Here is a 6,000-nt window from a genome sequence, read left to right as displayed (position 1 = left end):
GGGAGGTACTGGGGATTGGACCCAGGACCTCGTGCATGCTAAGCACACACTCTACCACTGAGCTATATTCTCCCCCTCCCATTTATACTATTTTATGATAATTCCACCATTTGGGATATCTCAGTTGATTTTCTTCTCTGGGAATAATCCCATTTTCCTGGTTCCTCTTAAGTAATTTTGGAATTTATCTTGGCTATTGAGAAAATTGTGTGGTGGAAATCTTGATCTTGATATTGTTAACAAGCAATTACCCTGATTAGGCTCAAATTGAAATCTCTGACACAATTGAAGTAGGTAGCAAAATAATTTTCAGTATGAATTTTTTTAACTTTTTTTTTTGCTGGGGGTTTTTTTATTGCGTTATAGTCAGTTTACAATGTTGCGTCAATTTCTGGGGTACAACACAATGCTTCAGTCATATTTTATATTAAGTAACTCCAGTATCAAGAGTTCTTAGAAGTCTACACAAGCAGTTCACTCTTATTCATAGATGCTCTATTCCTTATGTATTTGGTAAACTTTATCACGTACTCATATCAGACTTTTTAAAGGGAGATTATTTGAATTTGTTTCTGTCACATGGTTTCTAGTTCTATACACCCAGGGCCTCTTCAGTTTTCAGTTTAGGATTTTCTGCAATTTGAAAATAGAGTAAATGTAAATTACAATTAAAGTAAGGATGACCCATTGTTATAAATTCTTAGAGGGATTTTTTTATTTCTCCATTCTGAATCTGCCCAGAATAGACAGTTACCTTATCATCTTCCTTTGCTAGCAGGTCAGATTTTCTATCACCCTTTCATTGGCATTGTGGCCCTTTGAGAATTCTTGCTTTATATGTGGGTCTCAATTCTAATTTGCCACTTTATAAGAGCCCTAGATATTATATTAATTTTATCACAGAGCTTTAAAACTCAACTCTCGTTCCTCATAAAAGCAAATGTCCCAAAGCAGCCACAGATTCTATATTTTCTTACTATTTTGGTTATGTTTCTCAACTTTTTAATCTCAACTATCAATTTTACAGCCTATTTGCTTTAATTTTTCTTCATCTAGATGTTTTATAATGACAATGTTTTTCAGAATATCTAGCTGCCCACCATATTGGAAGAAGTTCTAAGGGGGAGGGTGTAGGAAGGGATAAACTGGGAGTTTGAGATTTGCAAATACTGACTGGTATATACAAAATAGATAAACAAGTTTATACTGTATAGCACAGGGAAATATATTCAATATCTTGTAGCTGCTCATGGTGAAAAAGAATATGAAAATGAATATATTCATATTCATGTATGACTGAAGCATTGTGTTGTACACCAGAAATTGATACATTATAAAATGACTATTCCTCAATAAAAAAAGAAGTTCTATACTTAAAGAACTTACAATTCTCTGCCTACTCTTTCAATTTTGTATTTTCCTTATTCTCTTTAAATTAATAGAAAATATCATAAAACTAGACAAGTTGGTATTACTATAAACTCTTGCTAACTCATTAATGATTCATTCATAACCATTTGATTGTGTTTTCTACTTTCCTTAAGTTCCCAGTTCCTTTTAGGAGATACTCTAGTCTACTATTGTCTAAGGCTATCCAATATTGTCTATTCTTCCAATTTTCCTGTCTCAAAATATCTGTATTTTCACAAATTTTCTTTTCTTTATCTTCACTCTACAAGTTTAATTCTGACACTTGTGCCCTAGTTTCATCCTATTATCTTCATAATCATTATGCTTTAAAGATTATTTTCACTATGCTTTGGAATATTAAATATTTCCAAGCTATCTCATTGTTCAATAGAGTCTTTACTCTTCTAAGTCTCTTCTTGAACTTCCTACCCCTTCAAGAAATACATCCCCCTTTCTCTACTATCAAATGTTTTGAGAAAGTAGTCTTTCCTTCATAATCACCCACTTCATTTGAAATTGTATTGATACAATTTCACCAATTATTCACTCCATCCAAATACTTTGGCCTTCTTCTTATCTCCCTAACCTTGCTGCAAATTATTGTACATAAACTTCATGTCACTAACTCTTCTGCATTTTAGAAATCTCCTTACTAATCTAGTTTCTCATTCTGGACTTTATCTAAAATGTAGGCATTTCCCTACCCCCATAATTCTTTATACTACATCACTTATTGATCTCTTACCATCCAACAGTTCAAGATATTACCCCCATGAAATCAGTTTCTAAATTTTATAGCCCATGGTCCCCTCTTTCCTGGCAGTCATTTAAGCAGAAACTGCCTATGACACTCTTCATTCCTCCCTCTTTTAATCTTGCCATCTGAGCAGTTGCCCCACTGAGACAAGTCTACTTACACAAAACATTTTTAATTCCTACTGTCATCACTTGACTTCACAATCACATCACCTAATTAGTCTCTCAATTTATCTACTTGACTCTCTTCTCTCAATTCATTCTGCACATTGAAGCTGAATTAACTTTTCAAGGATATAGTTCTGATCATGTCACCACCATCACACTCAGAAACTTTCTTTTATTTTTCCCAAAGTAGAAAAACTTATTGGCATCAGATAATTCTATAATCTGATCCCCATTTAATCTCAAAAACACAGTTTGTGCTGATTCATTCTGGGGACTCGGGACACCAATCAATCTAGACTCACCATTTGATTATAATAAGTTAGTCAAGACTCTGACTTCAAGGAACAAAAACCCACTCAAGTGGTTAAAATAAAGGAAAGGACATAGGATCTTTAAATAGGACTAAAACAGAGTTAAATCACATGAAATCTGGAGATGAGATTTAGGAAACTACTAAATATTGAGACAATCTCTTGAAACTTTTTTTGCTTCTCAGCAGCAAATCTACCAAATATAGTTTCTACTCTCCTGACCCCATGTGATATTTTTATGAACTCATCTCTACCATGCTATCTCAGTGTCTTTGTTTCTTAATTGTAAGTTTTAAAACAGCATGACTCTAGGTAGGTGCTATGTCCAGAGAAGGATTCTTAAACTGTGCAGGTAATTTAAAAATGGGTTAATTCAAGAACACACCGTGTTTCCTGTTTCTGAGCTGGTTTTTATATATGCCTTATACTTGTAATTGTATGTACCTCCCCCAATCCCATCTTTCCAAATACCCCAAATTACTCATCTTTCAAGACCTCAAATAAATACTATATCCTACTTGAATTTTTTCCTGATTTCTCAACTGAAAGTAATCCCTCCCTGTGAACTCCCACAGCTCTTCCCCTGGCTCTCTGCTGTGGCAGGTCTTATTTCCCCAATTCAGCTGAAAGCAGAAGCTACAGTATTCTCTGATGATGCTCAGGTCAATACAAGGAACACAGTAACCACTCGATAAATGTTTGCTGAATGGCAAATAGGATTGTAAAGGATAATTAAAGGCAGGAAGTACTTCTAAACCTTAACCTGAAGTCTTTTTCAGAAAGTGTGTCACGTATTGCCATAAATATTCCTGTAAGAGTGAAAAAATTGATGGGCATTAGAACATATTCAAAACCAAACCAATCTCAGTTAAAAAAAAATGAGACTGCATTTATGTCCCAGGTGGACGATCCAAATGACAGATTTACTTTTAAGGAGAAAAACAAGAAAAACAAACAAACAATCGACTCATTCAATAAGAATTTATTGTAGACTTAGAAGACTCTGCTCTTGTGTTAACACCTTACTCGTGGTAATAATATTCTTTGTTTCCTAGCAACAATACTATCATTAGTTAACCATTCTATTACCTTCCTCTAAATAGAACAGTTGTTGAACTCTGTTTGTTGGGTTGCTGTTCAGTATATTACCTTCTACAGAGAGGCAAACGCAAGTCACAATATACATACTGCAATTCCTTAGTTTCTGCTAGTCTTTTAAAACTCTAAATTGTATACACTTACTATTCAAACCATCTAAGGGGAGAGATCTTATGCTAGCTAGGGACTGCACTATATCATTAAGCAAGGGCTAGGAAGCTACTAAAGCATCTCTGCACCAACATGCTAGGATTCATTAAAATATTAAAGTGTTAATTATTACTGTACATGAGAATGAGGACAGAAAACTCCTACTTCGAAGAGTAGCTCAGTTCTTCTATAGTACACAGTTAACAAGTAGGCTAGCATTTGGTGGAATATTCTATTAGCTTTTAGGATTAAGAGTTCAACATGACTTGATCTCTGCAAAGTTCATTCTGCTCATTCTGATACTTTTACTCAATATCTTATCTCCTTATCCAGGCCCCTCTCTGGCTTATTAAAGCAGTTCACCTTTCTCACATATTTTGAATAATAATGTTGAACTGTACACAGTAAAATGTATTTGTGGTCTCTCTACTCAAAGGCTTGAACTTAGAGTCTATCTTCTCTATGATCTTAGATACAAAAAGATAAGTAAAACCTGTCAGGGTATCATTCATTTATTGATAGTAGCCCTTCTGTTTCTAGGAATTCCCAAGTAAATTGATATTAATGTTTCTTTTTGCAATAATTTTGCTGTGTTTCCCTGTCCAGACTAGAGTCTTCCTTAGCAGAATTATTTTGGGTGTTTGTTTTGCCTAGTCAACATTTCACCATGGGATCCTTTTAATTGAATTTGTCCTAGGCTTACTGAATGAAATTCCGATGTAATTTTTCTTTGATGTTTTTCTCCCAAAGTACATGTTTTGATTATAGCCAGTAATGTCGCCAAGAAATGACTTTAACCCCATAAACCTCCATCAGCCTCTCCCAAGTTTCCTCTCCCAAGATAGAAGTATAAATGAGTTTCACTATGCAAATACAGCTCCTAGAAACAACTCCAGGTGATGCACCCTTTCCAACTAGATTAGCTTATTCCCTTAATACATATGCATCTTCTTCTAATATAGCTTTCCATGCACTCTTCCTCTGAAGAATATGAAGAGACAGACCGCATTTTATCTAAGTCCATGCCTATTTTTTAGCATCACTCGGTGTCAATCACATATACCAGATACTCAATAGCTGTACGTTAAACACAACTATTTTTGGAGAAGTTCATTTCCCCCCTCTGGGCTGAACACTATTGTATATGGGGTGGCTTGTGTCTATGTTGTCAATCTGATCACTGAATTGTACCATTAGATGTAATTACAGTTTGTTTCAATTACAATTAGATGTAAATGAACATAAATTTTTTTTAAACTTCTCCATTGAAATAACATGAAAATTGTTTCCCTTAAGTGTAGTATACATAGGTCTTGGCCAGATAAAACATCTTTTCCACCATTAGTATGTAAAGGTACCGGTGAATCTTTAAGAAATGTGAAAAAGGATGTCTTGCTTCAAGATTAATTAAATTACATTGCTGCTAGTCACTTGATGTTATTAGTCCTTTAATTTTTTAGGTTAGGTCATGATAGAAACCTAAACGAATGCCAAATATAACCTTAGGATACTGAAAATTCACCTCAACAAAAAAAGAAAAAAGAAAAAAGAGTTCCATTGTCATTGGTTGACCACTTGTAATACCTCGTTTTTTTCTGCCTGCAAAGCCCTCTGCTTGCCCTTTTCTTTGTGAGGAATAATTTAGCCATCCCATACTTAGTTTGAGATCTTATTTAAAGAACACCTATTCTAATGAGCTTTTTTTAATTCATTATTTTCATCTCCCCTTGTCTCACTGTCACCAGTCTATGATAAGACACACACACACATATTAAAGTTGTTTTAGATATGTCTTACTATACCAGAAGTTTATTGGGTTTACTGACTTAGTGTTATTTTCTATATATTCTGAAAGCCTTGAGTAGTGCCTGGACAACAAAATGAACTCAATAAATACATGTTGTAAGCATATCACTTGACGTGGGAATATTTTGGAAGGCTAAGCTAATACACCTATATTTAAAGTATATGCATACATTATAACAGTGATCTTTTGAAATGTCATTTTCGAAGCACCATGACAATATGTGTCAATGGTGAACTGCTAGTTCAGGAGTGACTTCTGATTTAAAAATAAGATCATTCATCCTTGTCATTGCAAGGTAAT

The sequence above is a fragment of the Camelus bactrianus genome, chromosome 7, assembly GCF_048773025.1.
Source record: "Camelus bactrianus isolate YW-2024 breed Bactrian camel chromosome 7, ASM4877302v1, whole genome shotgun sequence".
Classification (NCBI taxonomy): Eukaryota; Metazoa; Chordata; class Mammalia; order Artiodactyla; family Camelidae; genus Camelus; species Camelus bactrianus.
Note: the sequence above shows the minus strand (reverse complement) of the source record.